The following is a 6,625-nucleotide window of genomic DNA, read 5'->3' as shown; positions in this document are numbered from 1 at the left end:
CAACTGTGGTACAGGGTTTCAGGGTAAATCCTGAGGGGATTTGACTGACCTTGTCAGATACAAAAGTTACATTTCTTGTTTATCTTGGTCTTAACCATCCAGCAGAAAAGTATAAAAACGAGGTATAAAAAGTGAAGCCATGAGTGTGGTCCTTGAGATGCTTGGAATAATTCCTGGAGGTCTCTGGCCCTTCGCCCTCCTACATTTCACTTTTTCTTCCATTTCGTCATCTCCACTGATAGTATCAAATCACTGTGTCTGGGTTTTCCTCTCAGTCACATGAATTTGGGTAATACATTTCTCCTGTGGTATTTTCTGTTCTCTGACTTTACTTCATCTGAGGAACCTCTTGATTTCTCTTCCTTTATTCAGGAACTGGCTTCATGCAAACTGCATTTTGGTACTTCTTCCTCACCATCTGTTTGATTTGATAGGTGTTTCTAAAATCCACTGAGGGGCTGGCAAGATGGCTTAGTGGATTATAGCGCCTGCTTAGGCAGAGGCACGACCTGGGGTTCAATCCCAGGAGTGCTGTGAGGGCCCAGCCCCCAGGACACCCTGAGATGGCAATTGAGACTGGGCGTGGTGGCGCATGCCAGTAATCCCAGTTGTTGGGAAGCTGTAAACAGGTGGATCACTAGAGTCCCATCTAGTAGTGAGACCCTGAACACTCTGTAGACCCTTCCCTAAAATACAAAAAAAAAAAAAAAAAAAAAAAAAAAATCCACTGAGCCCTTTCTGCCTGGTGACAGCCAAACTTGCTGCTAATGCAGCAGCCTGTCCTTCTTCTTTTTCAGCTCTGTTTGCAGTTTTTTAAAAATAAGCAGATGTCACAAACACATCTTTATCATCAAGTTCTTCTTTTTCCATTTCTTCTCTCTGTCTTTTCTTTTTAGTTGTTTTTTTTTTTTTTTCCGTGTTCTGTTTCGCTGATCTCAACTGCTTTTAGTAAGCTGCAGATATACTTAGGCTTTCTATCTTTTCCAAAAAGCAATTTGGGATTACATTCTTCCTTTTTTTTTTTCCTGCATCTCCCCATGAATGGAATCTCATGCGGAGTCTTCTCCAAGGGCCTTGTGCATCGCCAGTGTGGTCTGTTTCGTGGCCTGCTTCTTTGCAGTTCCCTCTGAAGACTTTCACTCACAGAGGTGGCCTGCCCGGAATCCCCATCTTCCTCCCGTGTCCACTGAATGTGGTCCGCTGATGATTTTTATGATGTAGAAAGGATGCTTAAGCACTTTCAAGGAAAAAAAAAAAAAAAACCTTTTGATTCATAATATTTTGCAGCGTAGAGTCTCAGTATAGGCAATTGTGTCTGACTTGTGTCAAATTCCTAGGAGCAATAAGCACACATGTTCACACAGACAAACATTCTTTTCAGTTACACACATAACATCAGAGGTGACTTGCACAAGACTGTCAAACCAAGACAGTTTGGGCGCTAAGTACATCACAGGCTGAGTGGTATTGCAGTTCAGGGCCAACTTTCTCCCCAGAGTGTGGACTCAAGATCGTCTCTTTAGCATTTCTAACTCTGAGGTGAGGTGAAAGCCTTTCTACATTTTTTATATAGATTTAAAAAATCTTTTATCCATTTATGTATTTGATTCAGGGTCTCACTACACAGCTCAGACTCTTAGTGATCTTCCTGTTTCAGTTTCCCCAGTGCTGAGATTAGAGGTGTGTGACACCACCCCTGGGTTCAGTGGCCAGCTCTGCACAGGGCCAGCATAGCATGCAGTACCGGGGATTGAACCCAGGTACTCGCGCTTGCCAGGCAGGCGCTTAGACCACTGAGCTATCTCCCCAGCCCAGGAAATAAAGACCATTTCTTTCAGCTTGGGTGATAGAAGGTGGGTTTGGGATTTTTGATTATGTAGGTCACTAGTGCAAAAGGGACATAAACCATTACAGATCAGGCCAGCCCCGGGCACCTAGTGCAAAGGATGGGTGGAGTGGGCTTTGCAGGACAAGCAGACATTGTGTCCCCAGAGGTGGAGTCTGGTCCTGTCTGTCACTGGATAGAGTGGTGGAGTAGCAGACAGTGAGTGCACGCAAGGGGGTCACCCTCCTCTGGGACAGAGGGTAGGACTCCCGGTGGTGACTTTTCAGAGGGGTCTTTTCATTTTCAAAGGAGGACACACACGGGACACCCCCATGTATACTTTTAGAACCAATAGGGAAGGACTCAGACAGCAAGCAACCAAGAGTCAATATAAGGAAACGGGTGTCTGGCTTGCCTGTAACCACATTCCCAATTTGCACAGTTGTCTGAGGGTCTACAGTCTCCTCTGCTGGCCATGCAGCACCAAAAGATGGCCACTGCCCTTCACACAACGTTGCCAGCCTCCCTGCCTTCATCTCACCCCGTAACCATTTTGAATTGAAGCTATTAAGCATATATCCTAATGCAGTGGGCTTCGAGTGCGTGGTCCTCATACTGAGAATCTGAGTTGGATTGTAGTTAGATCACATGTCTCCTACCTCGTCCCGCCAAGCCCGTTTCACCAGAAATCCACACAGACATCCCCAGCGCGCCAGACTGGAGACAGCTGTGAAGCTGGCCACAGCTTTTGCCAATTGATCTTTATCAGGGTCTCAGGTAAAGTGACAGTGAAGAAAGGTCCAGGCAAGCCCAGAAGGAGTCTGATGCTCACGATCCTGAAGGTAGCAAGAATGGTGGTGGCTGACACCTGAAATCACGGGCACAGGGCAGGGCAACCACACAAACAACCATGCAGAGAACAAAACTCAGAAGAAAAACTATGAAAAATAGGTAATTCTCGTGTTGGGAAAACCAAACACCTTTCTTTATGTTTTCATTTTTTAAATTTTTAACAAACAGGGCTGCTGGACTCGGTGATGGGGCTCCCACAGCCTCCCAATCCATGACCTGGGTGGGTCAGGACAAATGCCCCCCATGTCTAGAGGTCAGGGCCAGCCACAAATTGCACAATTCCCAGTCCTGGCAGAGAAGGTCCCTGGAGAAGCCAAAGGCTAAACCAAATCTTACAACGCCTGGCCGCGCAGCCTTGACTGTCTTGCTCTGTGGTGCTCGATCCTTCTCCGTAGCCTGTGGCCTGGGTGACCATACACTCAGTCAAGGTGCCAGTGGCCTCTCAGGTCACAGATTCAGAATCTGGGGTAGTGCCTCCCTGGAAGGGCTGTCCACAGGGATCTTGCTGGGGCCTCCAAATGTTGCCACAAAGAGGCGTGCTTATTTAATCGGGTCACCCACAGTGGGCAGATGCAGGAACGAGCTGGTGTACTGGGGGCCAGTGGTGGGCAGCCAGTACATGAGCGAGCACTGACCCTGAAGGGAAGGAGGGGGGATGCTTATGCAGTTCTACTTCCAGGTGTAAGGTGGTGGTGCTGATAAGATTTAGCGCAGCTTCAGAGACATTACAATGCATAGGCTTAGCGTGTGACTAGGGACACAGGTGTTCGATATTTTGCCTAGAGGTAACAAGCAACATTTATAAGAAGCAAATTAAGTAAAAAGAAGCTCAAGCTGTAAAATGACACTAGAACACAAATGGCATTGGCTTAGTTTTCTTTCCCATGTCAAACACACGTGTGTAGGTGTAGTTGCAGTTGTAGGACAGTTCCCAGAGGCTGGGGAGTGCTAGCTAATCGTCCATCACTCAGCTGCATCCCTAGCCCTAATTTCTGATATACAGTTACAGTCAGTTTGCTAGTATTTTGTTGAAGATGTTTGTGTCAGTATTCCTCAGGGGTAGTGGTTTGTTTCTTCTCCTCCTTGTTCTTCTTCTCTTTTTCCTTGTTCTCCTCCTCTTTCTCTTCCTCCTCCTACTTTTTTCTTATAGCATACTTGTGTGTTCTGGGAAATAGACCAGTGTTGGCCTTGTAGTCTGAGTTAGGAAGTGCTTGCCTGTATTCATTTTTGGTAAAGTTTGGGAAGTATTTGGTTTAGTTCTGCTGTCAATGATTGGTTACTTCTCCAGTGAAGCCCTGTGGCCCTGGGCTTTGCTGTGTTGGTCCATTGTCTTATTGTTGACACAGTCTCCTTAGTACTGTGAGATCAGCTCAGAGGTCCTAGTCCTTACTACTTCTGTTTAAGTAAATTTTCTATCCCTGGGAATTTCTCCATTTTTAATTATAGAATTATTTAAAACACTCTCTGAATTCCTTTTTATTTTCAAAAAATCTGCAGTAACATGCCCTCTGAAATCTTTCTTATCTTCCATCTTCTTATCCCATCTAGCAAGAGGTTCATCAGTGTTGTGGATATTTATCATCAACCTATTTTAGTTTCATGTATTTTATGTATTGTGTTCCCACCCAGTATTCTCTCTCACTGTGTGCACATGAACGTGTGTGGGGGGGGGTGAATCCTGGGAGCACTGAACTGCATCCATGCACCCACACACACCCATGTTGAGAAAAGTCCATGCTAACTTGCCCAGACTGTCCGTGAGCGTGCCATCCTCCCGGCTCCCCTTCCTGTCAGAGTTACCACACAAAGCTTTCTTTGTCTCTGTTCTTTCATCTTTTTCCCTTGGCTACTTTTGGATTTGGCATGTTTTTAGTTTTCTAGTTTGCTATGTTCTACAGTTCAGTTTTTGTCTTTAGACCTTGTTATTTTTAATGCAAGTTCGGGCAGTTGTGCATCTTCCCTCTGATTTCTGCTGTTGCTGGATGTTCCATGTTTCCGTACACAGTGCTTTCCTTGCCATCCTTCCCAAGTTATTTCCTATTCTTTGACCCATTGGGTATTTCAGAATATGCTGGTTAGTTTCCACTTAGCTGTCCGTTTTCCTTCTGTGGTTTCATACTTCCTCCATGAGGGCACAAAATAGTTTTATAGGAGTCCAATTTTTAACAGTGGATTGAGATTGCTTTTGGATTACTGCTTGGTCTGTCCTAGAGAATGTTCCATTTGCACCTGAGGAAGCGGAGCGCCCTGCAGTTGCTGGGTGACATGTTCTCCATCTGTGTGTTAGGCCCCAGTGACCTACAGGGCTGTCCAACTCCTGAATTTCCATCACAATCCTATTTATACTTGTTTAGTCCAATATTGACAGTGGATTATTGAAGTCTATCCAACTTCAACTCTAGCATACTCTCTTTTTCCCTTCATTCTCCTAGTGTTTTTACATTAGTGTGCCAGTTAGCAAGTAGATACTTTCTAGGAACTATATCTTTGGCCTTCATTTTTTAAAGACATTACAGAGTGTTAAACACAGAAACTGAGATGACTGTAACATTACTATGTGATACAATCCTATAGGACAATTGTATATGCAGTCCCTCAGGGGTGAAGCATCATGCCGGGTATGCGACTATATGGTTGAAATTATATATTGTTGCTGGGCTGGATTTTTTTTTTTAACCAATGTTTGAAGCCATTTCTCTTGTAATGGCTTTGACTTAGCATCTATGATGCAGATACAGTTCCCTCCACTCATTTGTGGTGACTGTGGGATGAATTTCTGTTCCCATGCTTTTGATATTAGCTGCTTTGTTTGTTTCTCTCAAGTGACTATGCTGTATCAGCAGCAGATCATCTTGTTTTTTGAACCAATGTACGATTCTCTTTTTCAAAAACAAGGCTTCAATTAGGTACATGTTAGAAAAGATATGGTGTTACCACATTTTTCTTTGTCTTCTGCATAACTTATCCTCTAGCGATTTCATGAAACTATCTATCATCTTGCCTTTAGTGACTATTTTTGTGTCCATGTTGATTAGGTTTTTCTTTTTATGTATGTTTTTCTGTATTTTCTCTTGGTTACATGAGTTGAAGTCAACATCTTAAATAGAAAAACCTTGTTTGAATAATAAAAACTTTAAAATCTATAGTTTACAAAAATTGTGTTCATATCTAACATTATGTTGTTATCACTCTACATTAGAAGTTTAGATATTGTGTGCTTATTCACATAGAATTATAAGTAATGTTTTATTCATTGGTGTTAGGGGTCAAAGAGATAGTTCAGTAGAATAAGCGCTTGCCTGGCAAGTGCAAGGGCCTGAGTTCAATCCCTGGTTCTGCCAAAAAAAAAAAAAAAAAAGGCTTATTCACTACAAGAAAAGAAAGAAAGAAAAAGGGAGCAGGGAGTAAATCACAGGTGGGAATGAAGAGGAATTATAAACCTACTAACCAATAGTGCCAACATTGATAATCACCTATATGGTCTACTTATTCAGTGGTGAGTATTTGTTCATGGCTTTGAGTTGCTGTCTAGTGTAATTTATTTTAGCCTGCATTTGACCTCCTTCAGCTGCCTTAAGGCAAGCCCACTGTGAATGACGTCCCTCCACTGCTTTTTAGGTGGTATGGTCTTGATTTCTCCTCCATTCTTGTCAGTTTTGCCAAACAATAAACTTTGGCTCATACTCTTAGTTTCTTTCACAACTTAAATATTTTATCTCATCTTTTGGTCTCCATGGTCTCTAATGAAAACTTAACGGAAATGCCCAAGGAAACACAGAGGCTTCCTTGTATGTGATGACTCACTTCTCTTTACTACTTTGAAACTTAGCACTGCATTGTTCCCCACCCCCACCCCCACCCCCACTAGCGCCCCTGAGCACACCAGAGCCATTATCTGCACCAGAGGTGCCTTGTGAGGATGGACGGACTACAAGTCCCAGAAGGCTC

The 6,625-nt window shown here is 43.6% G+C and overlaps 1 protein-coding gene and 1 pseudogene across 2 annotated transcripts in view; one reads left to right on the top strand and one right to left on the bottom strand.

The window, feature by feature from the left end:
* LOC101565044 (cytochrome P450 2D16-like) overlaps positions 1-6,625 on the top strand; it is a 39,587-nt gene that overhangs the window by 10,251 nt on the left and 22,711 nt on the right. The window lies entirely within an intron of this gene.
* Positions 1-6,625, bottom strand: part of LOC101579379 — a 14,083-nt pseudogene that overhangs the window by 4,234 nt on the left and 3,224 nt on the right.

The sequence above is a fragment of the Octodon degus genome, unplaced genomic scaffold (genome assembly GCF_000260255.1).
Source record: "Octodon degus isolate 3935 unplaced genomic scaffold, OctDeg1.0 scaffold00156, whole genome shotgun sequence".
NCBI lineage: Eukaryota > Metazoa > Chordata > Mammalia > Rodentia > Octodontidae > Octodon > Octodon degus.
This window is presented reverse-complemented; position numbering and strand designations above follow the sequence as displayed.